Here is a 25273-nt window from a genome sequence, read left to right as displayed (position 1 = left end):
GTCATGGGCCCAGTTCCGTGCTAAAGATGTCATTTAATCTCTATCCTATTCCTGTTTTCCTATAGTAATAGAAACCTGGAGCTAGGTACCTGGCCACCAGGAAATACTACGCTTTCCATGATCCTTTGCGGTTAGCTCCAGCCACGTGCCTAAGGCGTGGCCAGTGGGATTTAAAACACTTCCCAGTCAGGATCTGAAAAGAAAAGTAGTGAATCTTACCTTTCCTATTCCTCCTTCCTTCTTGCTGCAATCAGACATAATAGCAATAACTGAAAGATGCATTTGATCATGAGACAGGAGTCCAGTGTGCATGGACTTTTACATGTAAAAGTAAAATTGTATCTTTGTGTTGTTGTTGTTCAGTCACTAAGTCCCATCTGACTCTTTGCAACCCCCTGGACTGCAGCACGCCAAGCACCCCTGCTCTTCATTATCTCCCAGGTTTGCTCAGATTCCTGTCCATTGAGTCAGACATCTTTGTAAGCCAGTGTATTTTGAGCTACCCCTCCTATGTCCCCTTCTATGTCCCCTCCTATGTCCCCTCCTATGCCCCCTCCTATGTCCCCTCCTATGCCCCCTCCTATGCCCCCTCCTATGTCCCCTCCTATGTCCCCTCCTATGCCCCCTCCTATGTCCCCTCCTATGCCCCCTCCTATGTCCCCTCCTATGCCCCCTCCTATGCCCCCTCCTATGTCCCCTCCTATGTCCCCTCCTATGCCCCCTCCTATGCCCCCTCCTATGTCCCCTCCTATGCCCCCTCCTAGGCCTAACACATTTCTTACCTAATGCAGCAGCTATTATCACTCCTTTTCAGATGGAAAATTGAAGTCCAGATTGATTCACTTACATCAAGTTCACACAATTATTAATAGTAAGCAGTAGAACCAGGACTCAGATCAAGGCGTGACTGATGCCCAAGGCCAAGTTCTGTGCCCCTGCGCTAACCAGCCTCCTCCAGAGGGCAGGCTTTACACCTGCTGTTCAGTTTTCTCTTGCTCTATAACTGAGATTTCAATTATAAGTACTTACTATATTACAGAAGGCAAATTTCTTTTTCCCATTAAGACAGAAATCTTCAGATCTGACTGAGATGGAAGGGTAGTATTCTCTGGCATGTATTAAAAATTTTCAACTAGAAGAGAATGAATTAGGGCGGCCTACACCCTGATGGCAGACAATAAAGAATCTGCCTACAATGCAGAACACCAGGATTCAATCCCTAAATTGGGAAGTTCCCCTGGAGAGGGAATGGCTACCCACTCCAGTGTTCTTGCCTGGAGAAATCCATCGATAGAGGAGCCTGGCAGGCTATAGTCCATGGGGTCATCAAGAGTCAGACACGACCGAACGACTCACACACACACACAAACCACATGCAGACAGAAGTGAGAAGTGAGAAGAGGGCCTCAGAAGACCCTTTGTATATGTAGGAAAAAAACATTATGACTTCTGCTTGTATTTACGATTTTATCTTTAAAAGTCAGAAATGTAACTTAAATAACATGTGAAATAGGTAAGGACATTCCTGCCTTCATCCAGTCCCTCCAACAGAGATTCAAGTGTCCAACAGTCTCTCCCAGAGAAGGGAAGGAGCACCTTTAGGGTTCTTAATGTAAACTTTTGCCAGTGGCATAGTGAAACATCTTACAATTTAGAGTTTGCCCAGTTTAATAGATTGAGAGTTAAATTTTCTAGTTTTAATTAAACTAGGAAAGCAGAAATGTAGTTTAACAGGAGAAACTGTGAACTGAAGATCATTCTAATAAAGCAAGCACAAACAACTTGAAAACAGAAAAATGTATCCTTCTGGAAAGACTCATCAGTATAATGGTGGTTTAGCTGCTGAGTATGACTCTTTGGAACCCCATGGACTAAAGCCCACCAAGCCCCTCTGTCCATGGGATTTTCCAGGCAAGAATCCTGGAGTAGGTTGCCATTTCCTTCTCCAAGGTATCCCCACCCAGGTATTGAACCTGGGTCTCTTGCATTGCAGGTGGATTCTTTACCAACTGAGCCACCAGGGAAGCCCAAATAGAAAAGCAGCTTAAAAGGAGAAACTGTGAACTGAAGGTCATTCTAACAAAGCAAACACAAACAACATGAAAACAGCAGAATTTATACTTCTAGAAAGATATCATCAGCTATAATGAGATTTTTTTAAGATGATCTAATCAGATCTGACATAAGTCAGATAAATAATTTTGAAATTGTCAAGAAATTATCTTGTTTAAAATAGGTTAACATGCACACTCATTAACAATAAAATTCACCCCAAGTATATATTAAGTCTTGAGATATTGGCTAATGATCACCTTAAGTCATCACAGTTAGTAATACATTTTAAACTATAGGTAATTTCCTTTATTCCACTATGCTAAAATGTTTGCTCTTGTGTATTATAGTGATATATATTGTTGTTGTTCAGTCTCTTAGTCATGTCCAACTCTTTGCGACCCTGTGGACTGCAGCAAGGCAGGCATCCCTGTCCTTCACCAACTCCCAGAGCTTGCTCAAACTCATGTCCATTGAGTTACTGATGCCATCCAACCATCTCATTCTCTGTCATCCCCTTCTTCTCCTGCATTCAATCTTTCCCAGCATCACAGTCTTCTCCAATGAATCGATTCTGTGAATCAGGTAGCCAAAATATTGGTGCTTCAGCTTTAGCATCTGTCCTACCAATGAATATTCAGGACTAATTTCCTTTAGGATTGACTGGTTGGATCTCCTTGTAGTCCAAGGGACTCTCAATAGCCTTCTCCAACACCACAGTTCAAAAACATCAATTCTTCGATGCTCAGCATTCCTTATGATCCAACTCTCACATCTATACATGACTCCTGGAAAAACCATGGCTTTGGCTAGATGGACCTTTGTTGGCAAAGTAATGTCTCTGCTTTTAATATGCTGTCTAGGGTTGTCATCGGAGAAGGCAATGGCACCCCACTCCAGTACTTTTGCCTGGAAAATCCCATGGACAGACGAGCCTGGTAGGCTTCAGTCCATGGGGTCGCTAGAGTTGGAAAGGACTAAGCGACTTCACTTTGACTTTTCACTTTCATGCATTGGAGAAGGAAATGGCAACCTACTCCAGTGTTCTTGCCTGGAGAATCCCAAGGATGGGGAAGCCTGGTGGGCTTCCATCTATGGGGTCGCACAGAGTCGGACACTACTGAAGCAATTTAGCAGCAGCAGCAGCAGGGTTGTCATAGCTTTTCTTCCAAAGAGCAAGCGTCTTTTAATTTCATGGCTGCAGTCACCATCTGCAGTGATTTTGGAGCCCCCCAAAATACAGTCTGTCACTGTTTCCACTGTTTCCCCATCTATTTCCCATGAAGTGATGGGATTGGATGCCATGATCTTTGTTTTTTGAATGTTGGGTTTCAAGCAAGCTTTTTCACTCTCTTCTTTCACTTTCCTCAAGAGGCTCTTCAGTTCCTCTTCACTTTCTGCCATAAGGGTGGTGTCATCTGCATATCTGAGGTTATTGATATTTCTCCCGGCAATCTTGATTCCAGCTTGTGCTTCATCCAGCCCAGCATTTTGCATGATGTACTCTGTGCATAAGTTCAATAAGCAGGGTGACAATAGATAGCCTTGATGTGCTCCTTTCCCAATTTGGAGCCAGTCCATTGTTCCATGTCCAGTGCAAACTGTTGCTTCTTGACCTGCATACAGGTTTCTCAGAAGACCAGGTAAGGTGGTCTGGTCTTCCCATCTCTTGAAGAATTGTCCACAGTTTGTTGTGATCCACACAAAGGCTTTGGGCAGAAGTAGATGTTTTTCTGGAATTGTCTTGCTTTTTCGATGATCCAACAGATGTTGGCAATTTGATCCCTGGTTCCTCGGCCTTTTCTAAATCCAGCTTGAATACCTCTAGAAGTTCTTGGTTCATGCAGTGTTGAAGCCTGGCTTGGAGAATTAAGCACTTCAAGATGTACTTATCCCTTTACCTGAGAAAATTGATGAAATCATCTTTCAGCTAGGACAAACTTTCCTTTCTGATTGTGTTATCAGTAAAAAATTTTAAAGCACGTGCTTTCAAAATAAGTACAATATGTTCACTTACAAATGGCATCTGCTTAGTATTCATATATATGAGTATACCTATTTATGTACTCTTAATATATATCATTATAATACACAAGTGTGGTATGGACCTAACCAAAATGGGTTAGAATGAAATTTCTGAACAATAGGGTATTATGTATACAGCAAGTGTCAAACTAAGATTCTGTCGTTTTTGTGTACAAACAAGTATTCCCAAACACCTTTGAATACTACATTACTGCCATTTAATGAGTGTCTACAATATGGGTGAATCTTTGTCCAGATTCTAGCGAATCCTCGCAACAATAACAATAAAACAAACATTTACACACACCTTGGTGACAGGCGTTGTTCTAAGCACTCTGCATGTCTCAACTCCCTTCATTCCCATATTAATTCTCCAAAATACGTACCATTATCCCCACTTTTCAGAGGAAGAAACAGAGCACAGAGAATTTAAGTATCTCACCCAAGACAGTGACGGCAGAGCAGCCTGATCCCAACTTCGTGCTTTGAGCCACTCTGTTCTACATTTAATGGCCTAAGCAGATATATATTATTAGCTCCACTTTATAGATTAGAAAAATGAGGCACTGAGTGGATTTGAGCTCAACCTAACTGAATCCAGTCTCTACCATGCCCTGGTGCCTTCCAAATGTCAATATTGCAGTGAGTGGCCCAGTTCCTAGAGAATATTGGGAGGGCCACACTTTATCTTGTTAGCAAAACTGCTTTTTATAAAGAATATATTAGTAGGAGAAAACTGTTTTTTATAAAGAATATATTAGTAGGAGAAAACTGTTTTTTATAAAGAATATATTAATAGGAGAAAAGCAACAGATAAATTGTATTTAAGAAATAAGAACATCTGATTTTCTTATTTGCTTTGCTTGCAAAAGTCAGAAAGTTAAAGTCTTTTTACTTTTTAGAAAAGGTTTAGTACACATTCAGAAAAATGCAGGTATCTTTAAGTGTACCGTTCAATGCATTTTCACAAACTGAGAATTAGCATTCTCTTCAATCTGCAGTTTCTCTTCTGAAGACACATTTTGTGAGGGTTTGTTTAGTTAAATATGCATTAATAGTTGTAAACTCAAACCATGCCTGCAATTCAGGAGACCGGGGCCCTCTTCCCTGCATCAGAAAGATCACCTTGGAGAAAGGAATGGCTACCCACTTCAGTATTCTTGCCTGAAGAACTCCACGGACAGAGGAGCCTGGTCTGCTATAGCCCATGGGATCACGAAGAGTTGGATACAACTGAGTGACTTTTACTTTCACTTTTCACTACAGATATTTATTTCCTGTTCATGGAAAGACCAAAACAGGCGTACCTGATTATCAGCAGCCCTCCTCTGAGTGATAAATCAGGCCAGAATCCTTTCACGTTATGGCCCTGCCATCTTCTATAATATGAATGGGACGATCCTGGGTCGGAGGTGTTACTGGGCCATGTCTGAAAGTGGCATGTATCACTTCTGCTAATGCTCCATCAGCCAGAACACATGACCACAGTTTACTATGAAGGAAGAAACTAGAGTCTAGCTATGTGCCCAGGAAGACGGCGAAACAGGCTCAGTCCAGCCACAGTGGTTAGCAAAATGCACAGACAATTCTAAACAAAGAATATTCTAACTTCAAATCCTTTTTAATCCTTAATCAAGCCCTATTAAAAGATCTCCACTAAACAAAATGAACTTTATCCTAAATTATACTGTATTTTGTTACTTTAAATAAGACCACCTTTCCTTTTTAATGATTTATAATCCGTATGTTTAAAGTGATTCAAGCCAATGTTTTCTATCATTAGGTGAAATCACAGAATTATAGAATTGTAATTTTGAAAAAAAAAAAACACCTTGCTTGTTCCTATTCTGCAAATGAGAAAACTGGAAACAGAGAAGGATGGTAGGCTTGGTCAAGGTTACACAGCAACTTACTGAGTCGACAGCAATTTTCTGTTATAAGCTTTAACTTCCTCAAGTAAAATGTCCTTCATGTCTTAAATACAATTTAAACTTTTCTAAAGACTTTTTTCTGTTACTTCCCATTAGGGAAATTACTTTTACTCTTTGTTCAAGGAATTGATATCTCAAAGGGCAAAGCATCTAAAATAAAAAGAAGTTACTTAAGAATTCCCTTGATCCATATATGAATCCTAGATGCACTCTGCCCTCCTTTAAATTGAGACACATTTTGAGCCTCCCTCACTGATAACTTTCTGAGAGTGAATTAAGTAATATAATCTGTTCAGCCCACATTTTTTAGAGTAAGGTGGACTGTATTTCTAAAGGTATATATCAGTTATTTCCTGGCTTGTGTAATTGGTTGATTTTTTACTGAAGAAAATTGGCCAACTGGTAACGGTGTGTTTTTTAAAAATTAAAATTCTAAGTATTTATTGTGCCCTGACTCTGGACCAAATACTGGGCTAGATGCTGGAGATGTAATGGCAAATCAAACGGACCCTGCCGCCTTTCCTGCAGCATGGCAAGCCACCTACTCTGACCACTCCTCACAAGAAAGAATCCAAAAGGATGCACAAAGTATTGTTTCTTTTTTAGAAAAGTATATATTTGGAAACATGCATATGTTGTGGGTGTACAGATCTACAAATTTCTACATATGGAACAGACCTGTGTAGCCCTACCCAGAATAAGAAGTAACAAATTATCAGCTCCATAGAGGTCTCCCTGTGCTTCTTTCCAGTTGCTAATCCTCCCAGAGTAATCACCACCCCTGCTGCTTCTACTTTTTTCAAAAAATTTTGTTGAAGTATAGTTGATTTACAATGTTATGTTAATTTCTGCTGTACAGCAAGTGATTCAGTTGTGTCTATATAGATATTCTTTTTCATACTGTTTTTCATTATGATCTATCACAGAATATTGAATATAATTCCTGTGCTAAACAGTATAACCTTGATGTTTATCTGTTCTATACATAATAATTGGCATCTTTAATCCCAAACTCCCACCCTTCTCTCCCTTACCCTCTCTTAGCAACCACGTTTGTTCTCTTATCTGTGAATCTTTCTATTTCATAGATGTGTTCATTGTCTTATTTCATTCCACATACACGTGATATCGTATGGTATTTGTCTTTCTCTGACTTACTTCACTTAGTATGGTAATCTCTGGGTCCATCCTTGTTGCTGCAAATGGCATTATTGCATTCTTTCTTACGGCTGAGTGGTATTCCATTGTGCATATGTGCCATGTCTTCTTTACCCATTCATCTGTCAATGGACAGTTAGGCTGTTTTCGTGTCTTGGCTATTGCAAATAGTGCTACCATGAACACTAGGGTGCGGGTACCATTTTGAATTATAGTTTTGTCCAGATACGTGCCCAGGAGTGGAATGGCTAGGTCATATGGCAACTCTGTTTTTAGTGCTTGAAGAATCTCCATACTGTTTTCCATAGTGACTACAACAATTTACATTCCCACCAACAGTGTCACCTCAACTTCTAACAACACAGATTGGTTTGCAGATTTTAATTAATTTATATAAATGTATTCACATAATATTTTCTTTTGTGTCTATATTCTTTAGTTATGCTTGTGAGAGTCATTCATATTATAGCATATAATTGCCATTTGTCCATTCCCAGCCTGTCTGCAGTAGTGTAAATTCCATGCATGATATAAATATGCCACAATTTATATAGTCATTCTGCTGATGTAAATTTCTGTAAAAGGCCATTGTGAACAGACCTCTATAAACATTCCTGTAAGTGTCTTGTGGAGAATTTGTATAGTATTTCTATTGGTTATATGGCTAAGAAAACTATTATTGGGTCATAGATAAGTTACATATAGGTTTAACCTTAGTATATATTGTCAAACAGTTTTCCAAAGTGGTTATACAAATTTTCATTCTCCAAACCATCTATGAGAGTTCTTGTATCAAGTATTTTTTAACATATCAATAAGTAAGTAAAATAAGAAATATTCAGAGGCCAAAAATTAAGCAGAAATCCAGAGAAGTACTTAGGGCCTTGAAGTTAACCTCCCCAGGAAACATTTGTTGAGCACATAAGATTTGGGGCTTGGAAAATTTATGGCCTCAAGGGACATGAGGGATGAGAGACGCAACACCCAAGTAAAAGTAAACCAGAAATAAACATCTTCCTGAGGCAGAGAACAAAAAAATTGCCTTTCTTGAACCTTGGAGTTCAAGCATGGAGTGGGAGAGGGAAAAGAGAAATTCACCCTGATAATTCACAACCAAAAGCTGGCCTTCGCACAGGTTTGTAACCCAAATTCATGTCACCTAAGAGGTCTAAAAAACCTCAAGCCTAGAATTTAACGTAGTTCTGAATGGGTAGTTCACTCAAGTAACCTAGAACAGAAAAAATAACCTTCAAACCGTATCTCAAAGAAACTCCCAAAGAATTACCCAAAGAGCAAGAGCATGTGGTTAATTTTTTTAAAAAATCACAGAACGCACAAGAAATGAAGACACCATGAGCAAAAGCCGGCAGAAACAATGGACAGCGGCATGAGAACCGCCACACAAAGATAAATAGAATATTCTTCATATCGTTGGAGTTTTCGTAGCAAATAGTTTCCTTTTCTAACACTTAAGGCCGCTGTTATTTTTGGGATTTTCAGTTACTTGGAATGGGAGGAAAGCTCACTAAATGATTTTCTGTTTCTTTAGCAAAAATTAATCTATCCAAAGCTTCCTAATTTCAGTCGTTGATGGACCACCTTTCACGATTTCTTCCATATTGTGGTACCATTATACTATTATATACTCAGTATTTTATTTAAATTGACTTGTTTTGAGAAAAATGCATGTTCCTACCTTAGCCTAGCTCTAAGCAATAATATCCCAGAACCATAGTTGTGATGTACAAATTATGTTTCTAATACCACTCAAAATACATATGTAACTATTACACCATAAAGATTTATGTGGATATGATCCCAAATAATCTTGAACATTACCGGGTTTACATGAATTATGTCTTACAAAACTGGGCTGGACTAGACCACTAAGAAGTGGTCAATTTCATTTTGAGGGAAGAAAAAGGCAAGGACAAGGTGAGGGCTGAGGGCAGAGACAGAAGGGAAAGCATGGGGATAATGTGAAAAGAGTAATGAAATATTGAAAAAGCAAAGAGTAGACAGATACCAAAGATGAATTTACCTAATTTACAGGTGTGTCTATGATGTCAGGGATTGTAGCTCAACAGGCTCCTCTGTCCATGGAATTTTCCAGGCAAGAATATTGGAGTGTGTTCCCATTCCCTTCCCTAGGGGATCTTACCGACCCAGGGATCGAACCTGGGTTTTCTGCATTGCAGGTGGATTCCTTACCATCTGAGCCACCAGGAAGTCCACTCAGGAACAGGCCCATGCTCCCTAATTGTCACAGATGGCAGCTGCCTTTTAGGTCTCCTGCTGCAGCAGTTAACTCTGTCTGAGCGGATGACTCTCACAGCTGACACACTCCCAGTCCCAGGATATCGACTGTAAATAGCACTGTTTCCCCTACTCAAGAAATCATAGTTGAAATTAGGTGGATGCAAAATTGTTCTAATTTATGTTTAAGATAAAATTAAAATTCACAAAGGTCTATACATTATTCATTTCTGATTACTTACAACACATTTCACAACTGATCTAATCCAGTCATTCCATTTTACAGATGAGGAAAGTGAAGGCCAAGAAGGTAGATTCTTCTGATCTGCCTCCTACACTCCTTGCCCTGTGGGCTCTTCTCAACCAAAGATTTAAACATAACGGATTTGGGGTTTAAGCCAGCTGCCACATTTCCTTAACCAGCAATATTTCCAAATAATGAATTAATTCTACCAACAGTCCAAATCTACATGATAAGGACCAGATTTTCCTGGCCTGAATATGTCTGAGAGTAAGAAAGCCTACATTTGACCCCCCAAGAACCCCCTTGAGAGAATACATTTGGGTCCATTTGGTTTCTGGGTTTCAATTCTAATGCAGTACTGCCATTCAGATTCACAGAGAGATGCCTGTCTGATTTAGCAACCTAAGGTTCTCTGACTACCTGAAAGAGGTCAGAATAAGAGGAACTCCAGGATGCAGCCAGCCTAAGCTCTCTTCTCCCATTCCTTCATATAGGTAGACGGGACCTATAACAAGTTCCTCTTCATAGTGGTTGGAAAAGTCCACAAGGAGTGGAAAGAAAATTAGGAACTGTGCTTGCACTGAGGGGGCAGGGGAATGGAACCCAATGGTCTTCCCTCTCTTCCCATTTCTGTCTTCTCTCCTTTGCAGAAAGCTAACAGAGACTATTCCACAACAGCTTTCACAGGAGCCTCTGAGTTCCACAACACTCAGTTCAGTTCAGTCGCTCAGTCATGTCCAACTCTTTGAGACCCCATGAACCGCAGCACACCAGGCCTCCCTGTCCATCACCAACTCCTGGAGTCCACCCAAACTCATGTCCATTGAGTCGGTGATGCCATCCAACCATCTCATCCTCTGTTGTCCCCTTCTCCTCCTGCCCTCAATCTTTCCCAGCATCAGGGTATTTTCTAATGAGTCAGCTCTTTGCATCAGGTGGCCAAAGTACTGGAGTTTCAGCTTCAACATCAGTCCTTCCAATGAACACCCAGAACTGATCTCCTTTAGGATGGACTGGTTGGATCTCCTTGCAGTCCAAGGGACTCTCAAGAGGCTTCTTCAACACCACAGTTCAAAAGCATCAATTCTTTGGGGCTCAGCTTTCTTTATAGTCCAACTCTCACATCCATACATGACCACTGGAAAAACCATAGCCTTGACGAAACGGACCTTTGTTGACAAAGTAATGTCTCTGCTTTTTAATATGCTGTCTAGGTTGGTCATAACTTTCCTTCCAAGGAGTAAGGGTCTTTTAATTTCATGGCTGCAGCCACCATCTGCAGTGATTTTGGAGCCCAGAAAAGTAAAGTCAGCCACTGTTTCCACTGTTTCCCCATCTATTTGCGATGAAGTGATGGGACCGGATGCCATGATCTTAGTTTTCTGAATGTTGAGCTTTAAGCCAACTTTTTCACTCCCCACTTTCACTTTCATCAAGAGGCTTTTGAGTTCCTCTTCACTTTCTGCCATAAAGGTGGTGTCATCTGCATATCTGAGGTTATTGATATTTCTCCCGGCAATCTTGATTCCAGCTTGTGCTTCCTCCAGCCCAGTGTTTCTCATGATGTACTCTGCATATAAGTTAAATAAAGCAGAGTGACAGTATACAGCTTGACGTACTCCTTTTCCTATTTGGAACCAGTCTGTTGTTCCATATTCCACAACACTAGGGGGCGCTATTCCCACTATATTTGATGACAATGACCCCCAAAAGCCATAGTATATAAAGTGAGTGGCACGCCTGGATTTAAGCAATGCGGGCAACATAGCAGCCTCTAAATTATGGGACCAGGAGATTAAATTTTTCGACTGAAAGCTCGAATGCTTTTACCTTGGGAAAACAGCCCACCTTAACAAGCCTTTAATTTTTCTTCTTAAGAGCAACAAAATTATTGCTCTACTGAAAAGATGAGTTAGCCCTTCCACCATGTTGACACATAACTAACTGCATTTCTTCTGGAGCTCACTTACAAAGTTTGAAGTAGTTAGGCTACTCCCCAGCACCAGAAGCCAAAACTCTGCTGCCAAAGGTACCAGCCATATGGACATGCCCGCAAATCTCCAAACTGGTTTGATAGCCCACAGGAGCCTATTGCTACAATCATAAATTATATTTCTAGGAATGCTGCTTTTCTTTTCATTGACTGCCATTTCCAGGAAAGGGTTTTTCTTTTTTCTTTTGCTGCTCTCAATGGAAGTTTTTCTGCTGACATGGTCCATAATTAAAAATCAAAGTAATAAAGTGACATTCTCAAATTTGAATACTGGGTACAAAAAGCTTAATTGCCAGTCCTCCAAGCCAAACGGCACAGTGGCTCCAACATTAAGTCATAGAGATTTTCAAGAGAGTAATTAGATAGGACTTTAAAAGTGCATCCATTTAATTTTATTAGAACAAGTTTTAGAACCTTAAGACAAGCTGCAAATACTGAGCTACAATTTTTTCCTTTTCATATTTCATTTATTGGAAAGTTATTTAACAACTGCCACTATATCCAGGTGGATAGGTAACTGTTCAAAGAACTCAACTAATAGGGAATGTCATTAAAGTTTCCTGGATTTAAGGTGCTTATTCCCATTATGATATATAAAAGTGAAAATACCACAGAAGCTTTTAGCACCTCAACTGACCAGCACCCAGTGTCTGACTTCATATGACAGAGTAAGGGGTCACTAAGCAAATTATGACTCTTCACACAATGAAGTTGCCTCCAGCCAGTGTGGTTTACAATGTCATTCCTTTCCCAGAGGATTTAGTTAAACAAGTAAGGGAAAAAATAACATTCAACATGTTTCATTTTTTTTTCTCTTGATCCCCAACATCTCCAAAACTAGAGGAAATAAACATGATCTACTGCTTCAAAACATGTATCCATAATATAGCAGATGTTAAGTCCTTGTACCTCTTTTCCTAGGATATTACTGATAGACTATAATGGGGGTTCTAAATATAGATGATTTAGCCACATAAGCCACTGAAATTGATTTTAAGAACAAAGACTGTTACATAACCTCTATTGGAACATGGACAGCAAAAGGTTCAGAATTTTCATAATCTGGGAAGTCAATTATTTATCGAGTGTGATGCCTTTTTAGCAAGTTATCTTGATGTAGCAAAAAAGACTTAGGTATGTTTCTAATGAATTTTCTTAACTTCAATGCTGGAAAAATGATTTTATTGAACCATGTGAAATAGTGGTTAGAATTGTTTTTATTTCAAGCACGGAATCTGTATTAAAAACAACACAGCTTCATGTCCTTCCTTCTGTATTTCTCCTCGCACAAGGGAAAAAACACATTCCCTAATATGTTTTCTGGGAGCACTCTCTTTGTAATATTTCCTTTGCAAAGGTCCTGTTCATATTTGTATCTTATTACTTTTCTTATACTGGATTTATTGATAGTTTCTAACAAAAATATGATTTCAGTATATTTACTGAACAAAATCCAATATAACAGACCCCAATTCAATTTTTTTCATCAAAATGGAGAACAATAAAGAACCGAAAGTCCTCAGTTCAGACACATAGCATCAAAAAAACTTATATTGTTTAAAGAAATAACTCAATAAGGAGGAAGTGATAGATATTACTTAAAGAACAACATTAGCTTTGTTTATTTATCTATGTTTCTAATAATCTTGCCTCTAACTTAGTAAGCAACAAATAGTTTTGGTGTTTCTTGGTTATTGAATCCCATATAAGTACAGTCATTTTCTAAAAATAGAGAAAAAAATTGTGATTATGAATTTTGAGGTACCCATGGTCCATACTTACTGTTAATCATCATGTATTCAAATTTAATTTAAGAGAATATTTTAAAACCTTACTGAGTCTGTTTCCCATATTATTTTGCTATTGTGCCAGTATTTTTTGTAAGTTAAATCATATTTATGCTTTGCATGTTTATAAGAGTTTGTACTCTGAATCTATAATGTCCTGCTTTTGAAGACCGATTACAGAGGGTTTTCTTCATTGACCATTAGGTAAAGGGTTGAAAAATAACTTTGGTTTACAATAGATTTTTACTTTAATGGATGGGTGTATTCATTATTTACCTGTTTCCAGTCTCTTGTGTATCAGCCTAGTGATGATTATAGTTGTTTTAAAGATGATCCTCATTTCTGGTCTATTGCATCATCCTGAGATTTAGTAATGATTTTAGATTTTCCACCTAAATTACAGGGCACTTTCCACTGAAAATGGTAAACAATATTACAAACTAAAAAAAAAGGAGTAATCTGATTTCTGGGAAGAGGGAGCCCAGTGAAAGATGTGTACTTTTATAAGGATGGACAATGGAAAGCAAAATAATAACTCCTAACTTTGATTGTTCAAATATATTCTGCAATACAGAGAGCTGCATGCAGGCTGGAGCAGGCATGGGGCAGGAAGGTTAAGTAGAAGAGAAGGCACAATACTTCAGATTGGCAGTAGACTGCAGCAAGAATAATCTAATCAAAACGAAATTAAATTATCTAGTCCCAGGGCAGGCTCCTGGGACTGCTGCACTGAATGCTAGCAGAACCCCTCCTAGACGTTTTTCCCCAGTCAAACTCACATGATGAATGCAGATGAAATTTGAAATATGAAAATCTGAAATAATTTATGGAAGTTGTCAGAAATTTGGCCTGCTTGTGGTGTAATTTCCTCTGAGACGAGGCAGGCCAGCTCACTGCTGCAAGACTCGGAGTGGCTGCTGGCCTTCCAGTGGATGGATCAACCCCTTTAAAATGCTCTACCAGACAAATTACAGCTCATTACACACAGCCTTGCACCATGCCATTATGTCAGAGGAAATCTTTTTTCATTTGCACAAATTTGCTTGGAATTCTCATATTTATTTGAGCATCCATTATCGAATCTGAACATTGAATTATCCACAATTATTTTCTGGGTACGCGGATGTTTGTGTATATGGAATAGATGGTGACTGCGGGGCTATAAAAATATTACCGTGTGGCGGAAAACCCCACGTCCTTTGCAGCTATGTAACCAAGAGCATTGTGTGACTGTTGAAAGAGAATTGACTTTTGCGAAGATATTTACAAGATTCTTTTTCTTTGTGAAGGTCCTTGGAAGGAGGCTGACTCTGCTCTCAGTGACTCTTTCTCTGCTGTGATGGATGAGAACTACAAATTATTTGTCACACCTGGGTTAGGATCCTGTTCTCCCCACGCAATTTGATTTTTGATGGTCATTTGCCTATTAATCCTATCCTGACATATATTCTTGAACAAGGCATTTCTTCTGATTGCTGAAAAAACATCACTCTCCTGAAAATCAGTCCTTTCTTTGTCATTTTTCTCATTACAGTGCCGTAGCAAAAGTAGGCTCTATGGCTCAGAAACACTGCAATATAATCACACAATTAAATAATTGCCTACAGAAATTAACTAGTTTTATACAAATCCTAATTATAAGAGTGTTTGTATCACAGCTTTTAAATGATTCCTATTGTTTAGCCTAATCAATCTCTGCTAAAGGTAATATTTCTAAATTGAGTGCCGTACTTCTCAATATTATTTTACCCAGTCATACAGGCTTCTATCTAAATGCCTCGTCAACCTTTCCAATGACTAAATAATTAAATGTTCTCCATTGACTTGTTGACATTTCAGTCCTTATAACAGGTATAGATTCAAAAGGAAAATGCAATCATTCTCCAAAGCCAACTTTTATTTTCTTGAAGGCTTTGATACATGGATAAAACAACTTGAAAAAGCTCTAAGGCAAGTATACCTCTAAAGTCTCACTATGATTTTGAAAATCCGATTCAGTTACAAGAAAACAAGATGTACTTTTCCATATAAGATGTGTTTGGGTTGAAGAATCTGTAGTTCTGACACATCAAGGTGAGTAAATAACCTATTATTTTGCTAGCCAGCATCCATAAACATTAGCATAATATACTTTTTTTAAGTAAAAAAGAAAATAAATTCTACATACTATAAGTAGTGATTACCAAAATTTAGGAAAACAAAGTGGCTTATCAAACTAATGGAAAAGCTAGATTCTTGCATAATACCAAAGCAACTTCAGCCCTTCGGAGCCCAGACTCCTCTAGGATCCACTGTGAGGCTGGAACATGTCACAGCCTCCCCAGCTTCTCCTTGCTGCAGGAAACTTTGTAATAGCACTCAAATAAATAAAGAAGCTGGGTTGGAGACTATTGCTTTCATTGTGCTATTGCATATGTGTATTATAGAGTCCCTCCACAGTCTGCCACAATCCGTTGAATGCAGGACAAGACAAATGTTGTATATGACAGTGGGGTAGTATTGAAAGATGACCCCATATCTAGAGGGCTAAGAGTTATGGATGCATTGATACTTGCTACTAACATTTTGAAGCGTGGCTGTTAAATTTTGCCTGCTGGCTTCTGGCTGGAGGCCGGCCTGCCTGGGCAACAGAGCAATTGAAAGGAACTGCAGGCAGCTTTTTTTTTTTCAGTTATACATCAAGGAACTTTGTTCTTTCTTTATTATAACTGACCACTGACAGGAATGGCTTGTGAAGAAAGCAAGGCAAACAAGGCACAGTGAACACTTCCCAGATAATCATTGTTGTTCATTTTATTCACTTTCAGTGGACGCTTTTTTTTCTTAAATAACTGTTTGAAATTTTTTTTTATTAGATAACCATTCAAAAAATTTAAAGAGACATTTCTAAACCAGAATATATTATGAAAATCACAGGAAAGACTGAGAATATACAAAGAAAACATTTTTTGTTGATAGAGTAGGACCTACTTAGAAAACGTAGTTTATAGAAAAAAAGAGGTAAATAGTGTTTCTTATAAAGACCTGTTGGGAAATTATATAATAAAAAAAGTTTCAAAAAATGTGTGTCTAGAATGTTTGGAAGCTAGACTGTGAGTAACATTTATTTTCAAAACAATAAATGGGTGGATGGTCTTTGAAAATATGGGGTATGTTCTATATGTGCAAAGGAAAATCTATCACATGAACATTAAGCTTACAAGTTTGAATATGATATATTTACACAATTACACAGCTATGGTCTTTGTGAATCATTACTAATAACCAACCTCTTTTATAAATTAATTTGAGAGTACATTTTAAAAGCGGGAAAGATAGTTTGTTATTCATAATATGGATAAAGACATTTGACTCTAAGAGCCAAACTTGTATATTTTGCTTGTGCTTAACTTCGTGACCTTAAAGCTTTATTAAGAAGTCCAGGGGAAAAAAAAAAAAAAAGTCCAGGGAATCTAGGCTTGAGTTAAGGCCATGAAGTTTCTTTGTTTTGATTTGCTTTGACCATAAAGGATAGAAGAAGTAAAAATAAAAAGAATACGAATGCCGCTATCTACAGCCTTATTTAAATACACAAACAAAATCTACCTGCATCACTATCAAACAAATGTACTAAAACTATAGCCATGTAAATATCAAACATCAATACTTCCTGCTTATGAAATTCTGTAGTCATACAAATAGTTATGTAAATCCCAATGTTTATGAAATTCCATCCTACACTTGAACAAATGCAATTTTTCAGTCACTATAGCTAGTTATTTTGTCATTTCTTACCAGATTTCCCTAGAGATCCAGTGAGGCCTAAGCACATAAAAAGTTTCATCATTTTTATTCTACAACCAGCCAGTTTTCAGAGGAAAAGCACAATTTTTCACCCTGCACTTTTAAACAAATATTTCTGAAAAATTAGAAGCATAAAGAAATAGCTATGCAAATATGGGCATAGCCTTAGTAACAGTACTTGGATAAGCTAATAAAATAATATTTATCATGAAAAGAAAATTAAGTAAAAATTCAGCCCCTGCAAAATTTAAATGCAATTTTAGACTCATTTCCTTGACCTTCCTTAAAAGAAAGTAAACGAGGAGGTAATAATCAACTATTTTCTTTTTTAATGAGAAAACAAAACTTGAATTAACTTGGGAGGGGAAAGGGAATAGAAAGAGATATTTCACAATGTTAAGTAGAGGGTTTTTTTTTAAACTCACTTTCAGGAAATTTTTCTCATAATGAACATTTTTGTTAGATTAAAAAAATATTCCCTAGGTCCAAATAATCATATATACTTAAGTATATAAAATAAAGTATATAAAATATTTTAAATATTTTATATATTTTTCATATAAAATCATTTCACTTTTCAATGTTTAACGTACAAAAGTGCTGACTCATTCATCTGCATAAACCTCCTTTATAATTTTTCTTAAAATCCAGTTAAATAATAGGAGCTCAGAACTATAAAAAAGACAATAAAAGCTTTCCGTATACAGCAGCTAATTAAAGTACACCTTGTAGGAGCAGTCATCTCCAACACGTCCTAGAAAATAATTGCACAAAAAGTTAACCGTGCCTTGTCTTGAGTACTTTCTATAAGCACACTGCCTGCAGGGTTCCCATACAGCTGTAGAAGTTCCTTTAGAACCTCAGTCAGAAATTTAGGCCAACTTTGGGGCTTCTCCGGTGGCTCAGATGGTAAAGCATTTTCCTACAATGCAGGAGACCCAGGTTTGATCCCTGGGTTCGAAAGATCCGCATGGACAGGGAAGCCTGGCGGGCTATACAGTCTACAGGGGCACGAAGCGTCGGATACCACTGAGTCTATGGAGTCACAGAGATTCAGACCCAACTGAACAGCTAACACTTTTCACTTTCACTTTGGGAAAAATGGATTTGCTCTCTCTTTAAAGTAACAATGCTAGATACTTCTACTTAATATTAGGGATCCAGAGACACAAAGCAGCCTTTTTCTTCCAAAAAGGTTGCAGTTTATTTTGTTCACAGACAAGAAATTGAGCGCTAAGTGGTTATTAAACCAACAAAATCAATTTACTTGAATAAATAGGAGAGTTTGAGATCAAAATCTCTTTCTTTTTTTTCTCTCAGAAATGTGCATGGAGATATATACTTTAAAATATCTAGTTATAATAAAAATACTTTTAGGGAAAAGTTTTTACATTTACCAAATATCCATTCAGCCAAATTATCTCAATTCTACAGCCCCATTTGGTAAGTGATGTGGCCAGAAAGGTTTTATGTAGATGATACTGGCTGCAGTTAATTGTTGCTTTTAAAAGATGATGACTTCCCTCGAATCTCAGACAAGCCCCTAGTTGTATTCAAGATGAAATTTTCGGGTCTGGTCTCATCTTGTTCCTGTAAAGATTTCTGTAAACATATAATATTTAGGAGCTCCAGGAAAAAAGAACAGGATTCACTTTAATACAGTAAATTGAGGAATGTTTTCAAAGGAATATGGTTAAGAAATGTGATCATAAATGTTTCTTTTTCTAAAGAATCCCAAAATAACATATTCAAAAACCTTCTTAAATAATATATATTGCTTTGTAATCAGAGATAAAGATTATTTTTTAAATACTTCTTCTCATCCAAAGGTGCAAGACCATAATTTTCTACCTTTTCTCTTTTAAATGATAAGTTCATATGATTTGTTTATTAAGTTCTACTTGTTTGTAATACAATACACCACCATTTAATAGACAGGAAACCTATACCCCAGAAGCATGCCCTCTGAGTTAAAAACTCAGGGACGAAAGAAGAACAAGCTGCAGTTGATAGGTGTGAACAGTAAAAATGAACAGAGTAAGTCACTACATTGTACAAATGCTGTTTGATAGAGAAGCCAGCTGATGTCCAGACAAGTTCCTTTTGAAAAAGCAGAATTTGCAGGTGCATGGGAGGGTTTCTACCACTTCATTCACCTACAGGGCTCTCAAATCTCCATGGGTACCAGCAACATTATCATATTTGTCCACTGAAACATATAACAAGATACAGCTTCTACATTCATAAAAAAGAAATTGAAGACAAGTTCTAGTCAGTGACTGAAACTTACAGGTAAGGAGTTGTATATAATGAACTGTGTCAAAAGTATGCCCCTACTAAAACCCAGAACTTCTATTCTATGGATGGAAACGTTCCTTAATCCTTAATCCTTCTGTACCTATAAGTAAGTGCTTATCAATTGACATTGGATTGTGGGAAAAAAGGGACTGTGTTTGCCCACCAGGCCCTGAGGCCCAGGAGGAAAAAACGGTAAAATTTCACCTTGTGCTGTGCTTAGTCGTTCAGTAGTGTCCAACTCTTTGCAAACCCATGGACTGTAGCCCACCAGGCTCCTCTGTCTATGGCGATTCTCCAGGCAAGAATACTGCAGTGGGTTGCCATGCCCTCCTCCAGGGGATCTTCCCAACCCAGATCTTCCACATTGCAGGCAGATTCCTTACTGTCTGAGCCACCATGGAAGCCCAAAATTTCACCTTATTCTCATTCAATTTATTAGGGAACAGAAACCCCTTAACTGCAGGGTGTCAGCTGCTATAAGTGTATTTATGTTCATTTGGCAATTTCTGCTTCCCTGGTCATTGAGCTGTCTAATTCCAAAACTATTTCTGGCTAAATGACTGCTACTTTCTTTATTTGTTGTAAGAACTATAGTAACTATCCTTTCAAAAATAATATATATATATAGAAAAATTAGGGTTTTTTTCACCCTAAGCTAATAAATCTTGTTTTATTTTAGTTGTTTTTAATAGAAAACATTTTTTTCATTGACATCCCTGAGTAGATTTGGGAATCCCTCCACCCCCAAACCTTCACAGACTAGAATCTTTTGTTTCAATCATCACTTTCTAATACCTAGGCAGGGAGGTGCCCGAACACTGAGTAAGGCCTACCAAGCCACTGATGCTCTTCTGGGACCTTCGCTCTCTCTCTCTCTGTGACCCAGGGAAGGGAATACCCAGGTCCCATACTGAGTACCCGGATATCTGTGGAGGCTGAGACTGATCTGGTCTTGACTAAGTCAGAGGAGACAGTGTGTGTGTGTGTGTGTGTGTGTGTGTGAGAGAGAGAGAGAGAGAGAGAGAGGGAACCAGCACGGAGATCTGCCTTCCACCCTCCCCACTTCCTCTGCAGCCCTCCTCTGCTCTCTGCGGCTGGTGGCTTAGTGCCTGAACTGATTAGGTAACAACAGAGCACCTTCCCTCCCTGTTTCCTCTCAATGCATTTGGGCCACTGCTTTTGAAGGAGCCCAGCCCTGCCACTATCCTGCCTTTATCACGGGCTGTATGGGGCTTTATCTGGAAATGCCTGGGCTTTGCCCCTGGCTTCATCAATCATTTGGACCAGTTCACATCCCCTTCATGGTGTTCCGCCTCATTAAACCCATCAAGCACTCTGGGGAGGGGCAGTGGGGCCAGGGAATGCCTGAGCACTCTTCCCACTGCCCCACATCTCAGGGGTGAAGAGGCCCTGCTCTCCTGGGGGAGAGGGTGCACAGGATGACTTATAAGGCCACTAGACGTTCAGGCCTCACCTGACCTGCTGCTCTGGGAGACTTCTTGGAGTTGGACTTGGGAAATTTGATGATCCGTTTTTAAAGAATTCATTTATTTGCTGGGGAGATTGGAGACCACTGCTTCATAGAAAATGAAGTGTTTTAAGGCAAGAGATGCAAATGCTGGTTATAAAAAAAAATAAATAAGTCTAGGGCTTACTTGGTGACTCAGTGGTAAAGAATCTGCCTGTCAATGCAGGAGACACGGGTTTGATCCCTGATCTGGGAAGATCCCACATGCCTCAGAGTAACTAAACCCATGGACCACAACTACTGAAGCCCATGCTCCCTACAGCCTGTGCTTCACAAGAGAAGCCACTACAAACAGAAGCCCAAATACAGCAACTTGAGAAACCCCACAGGCAGCAATAAGGACCCAACACAGCCAATAATAAAATAAATAATAAAATTTAAAAAAAGTCCGAGGGATCCAAGTTCCAGAGGGAACACTGACTCTAAACTTAGGGTCTTCTGGTAAAGTGAATCATGAGCACCATTCAGGTAACCTAGACAAAACCCGGTGCTAAATTTGGGGAAATTGCAGAAATGTGTAGAAATTTCGACAGTTTTCCAAAGTTCTATACTACTTATGACTCAGATTTCTCTTTTTAGAAAATAGAAATTTCTGGTTATGGCTGGTTATTTTATTTTTATAAACACATTACAAGGGGTTTTCTCACACATTCCTTCAAAACCACCTTTGGAGATGTTTTATTTTCAATGTTATTTTAAAAGTGAAAAAGCCAAGGCAAAGAGATTGAATTTAACCAGGATCACGTGGCTGGAACTAGGTTTAAACCCTATCATTTCTCTTACACAACTTTGTTAACATGGTAAAGAGACATTCTGGAAGGTGCTATTGTTTGTGTGTAACTTTTCTAACAAGGTCTGTGAGATGACCTCAGATGTCTGGATACAAGTGCACTTCCCTGAAAGACTTCCTCAACCTATTGGAGAAAGAAGAGTAGGAAGAAGTAAAGAAAAACACAGACTTGTTATTGCTCTGGTAAAAACTGTCTCTTAGAAGCAACCAGGAGTTGAGAAGGATATGCATTTGACTACAAAAGAGAGAAGTAGGAGTGAGGTGGAGGCTGGGGACTGAGGTCGGGAGAGAGGAAGGAAGCCATTACCTTAGAATGGCCTCTTAACATCCGATTTGTATTACAAACAAGAGCCAAGTTTCATCTCCGTACAGCACCAGGGGTCAAAGCCTCTGAACTACTTCACGCACCCAAACAGCTATTTTACCGACCAGGCACCTGTACCCCCCGTGCTATTTTACTTTTGGACTTCGTGGAGAATCTAAGGATGAGCATCTAACCCTAATCCTAACCTGCCCGCCACCACCTGGCACCAGACAACTCCTGCTTCAAGATTCGCAGTCCCTGGGCGGCCTCTTCAGGAATCCTGGGCTAGGAATGGGATTATGGAAACCCTAAACTATGCTGGCCTAGCGAATCCCGGCGGCCTGTAGTTCAGCCCGCAGCCCACGCACCCGCTGGCCTTTGCGCCTACACGCCAATTTGCATCCCCAATAACCGAGCACTGCGCGCATCCCAGAGCACTGCGGGTATTAATAATCATAAAAGACTAGGCGATTACAAAAGAGAGAAGGTGCTAAATGTCAGGAGCTGGGGCAAGATTTTTAAAAGGCATCGCACCGAATCCAAGTCTGTACTTTAACTTTTTTAATAACGATTTCCCCCCCACCCCTGGGCTGGAAGCTCGCGCCGAATCCTGGAGGAATTGCTAAATCAAATTAAGGTTATATTTTGCAACAGACTGGATGGAGCAATAAAGGAGAGCGCGCGGAAATGGGACTTCACCCATCAATTAGATCTCTATTAGCAGCCAATACAGGCTTCACCACAGGAAATGTCACATCCCAGCCCAAGCGGACCCTTTCGTTATCCACCTCCAGCTCTCACCTCCCCTCTCCCCTAGAGTTTTAAACTCTTCGGGCACACAATTTGGAGCCAAGCAAAATCCCTTTGTTTGGTCGAGGGGTTTGGTTTGATTTGTTTTCTCTTCCCAGTCTCGTTTTGGAACCCGGCGCCACCTGCCTCCCCCAGCACGTGCGCGGCGCGCTAACCCCGAGACACTCCCGCCCAGGCTTGCTAAACAGGTTGCAGTGCGACACCTGCGCTGTCTGCTGGGTCGCTCAGCACCGCGGCGCGGGGGCTGGTGCGCTGGGCCTTATTAATATTAAAAGCTTTATGATGGTCCTGAACAGTCCATAATGAAAGGTGATTAACAAGACAATGGACAGTGCTCTGAATGGTGGCGCAACTCAGCTGCCATAATAGATCAAATCCGCCTCGGGGGTCCCAGCGTGCGAATTCCGCCCCAGGATCCGAAGAAGTCCGAGGGAATCGAAGGGAAAGCTGCCGTGATAAGGCCGGACGGGGAGTCAGCCGAAATGGCGCGCCCTGCAGTCCCCACCCTGCAGGCTGGGACTAGACACTCTGACCTCAGCTTCGTCTCTGATGGCCTTGCAGGTGTTCGCTCCCAACTGGAGTCCCGGGATGTGTGCGGTCCCCACCCAGAGACCAGAGGGCTGAACCCGGATCCCCGGATCCTAAAGGTGTTCACCCCTGCCCATCCCGTTATTCCAGATACCAGAATCCGAGCTCTAATGGGAAAACGCCCAGATCATGGCTGCTTCGACTTGGCACAAAAGGAAATGGGACATGAACCCTGCATCCACTCCCTTCCAGACTCCGGTAAATGCACCCAGCCCTTGACCCCTGGTCCTCCGGTCCCCAGCAGAACAGAAATTTCCTCTGGCCCCAGAACGTCTCATTTATCATTCTCGCGGGGACCCAAATGACAACGGTCCTTGTCCTAGCCCGGCTGCGAATTGCGCCCCCCCACACCCGCTTCTGCGCCCTTGTCCTCTCCGTACCCCTCCCGCTCCACACCCTTGCCCATAAGGAGACAAGGTGCAACAGCCCGGGAATGAGCAAGCAGGAGAAGTGGCCGGATGGATAAAGGAGGCACTGTTGCCGTGGCCGCCGCCGCTGCCCCCATTCAGGAGCCGAATTCAAATGGATATTTTTCCCCCTCGGTCCAGCTGAACGAGCCTCAATGCCTCAAAGGTGCAGAGCTGCCTTCTTGGACATGCTCTGTGGCTGATATTATAATTTTCATAATGCGCTTTTATGTCGCTCCAGACTCCTCCGGTGAGGAGCCCGCAGAGCTGCTGAAAGGGGCTTTGAGAGGCCCGGGCGCTCGGCTGCTGCGAGCTGCGCGCCCCCCGCCGGCCTGAGTGGCACCGCGTGCCCCGGCCGGGGCGAGGTTCCTGCGCTGCGAGCGCGCAGGCGGCGGCGGGCGCTGCCCGCGCGGCTCATTAACATGCACCCCGAGTGCGCCCCGCCAGCTCCCGCCCGCTTCCAGGGCCTTTTTGTGCCCCTCGGGGTCTCTGCCATCCGCCTGGGTGCGAGGTCCCTGGCCTCATCTGGGCTCACACTCCAGCTCTGGGCCGACGGACCTGTGGCCAGCCAGGCTTAGCGAAGGTCAAGGTGTTAAGGTGTGAGCGGATCCAGGAAGCTTAGCGAAGGTCAAGGTGTTAAGGTGTGAGCGGATCCAGGAAGCAGTCAAGGGGCAAAACCGTCTTCTGACTCCGCGGAGGCCGCTTTTGCAGAGCTCTGGAAGCGAGGGGACTCTGGGTGTGAAGGGCTTATAAGTGAAGGCAGGAAGATGGAGCGGAAGCCTCCTCACTCTAACGAGTGTGGTTCGAACGATTTTGTTTTAAGCACTTAGCAAGTAGTAATCATATAATCTGCCTAACAACCCAGGGAGGAAAAGGAGCGCAGAGAGGTTAAGTTGTTTGCCCACGGTCACACAGCTGGGAAGTGGGAGGACCCAGATTCAGACCCGGATCCCGGAGTCCTCGCTTTTTATTTAACTAATAGCTACTTTTCCTGATGTTGGCTCTGTGTTCGGCCTAAGCAGTTTGCGAGCAAACCCGCTTGCCAGATGAGTAACAGATAATACAGGTCAGTTACAGATTGATCCAAACTCCTGGTCCTCACCTACACTCAGTCATTAGAGCTCACTCCTGTGTATTACCTCTCTTATGTCTGTTTCAGGCTCACTGTAGGAGTTTGCATGAAATACTTAGGGCCTCTGAAACTTTTAATCAGACAAATACTTTACCTTAGTCACCAAAAAACACATTAAAAATTAATGAACATGTATCATGGTGAAACTGAGGGGATGAGGGAGGGAAAAAAGATGGGGGAAAAGAAA

This window comes from Bubalus bubalis, chromosome 7, assembly GCF_019923935.1.
Source record: "Bubalus bubalis isolate 160015118507 breed Murrah chromosome 7, NDDB_SH_1, whole genome shotgun sequence".
Classification (NCBI taxonomy): Eukaryota; Metazoa; Chordata; class Mammalia; order Artiodactyla; family Bovidae; genus Bubalus; species Bubalus bubalis.
The sequence above is the reverse complement of the archived record's forward strand: the minus strand, read 5'-3'. Positions refer to the sequence as shown.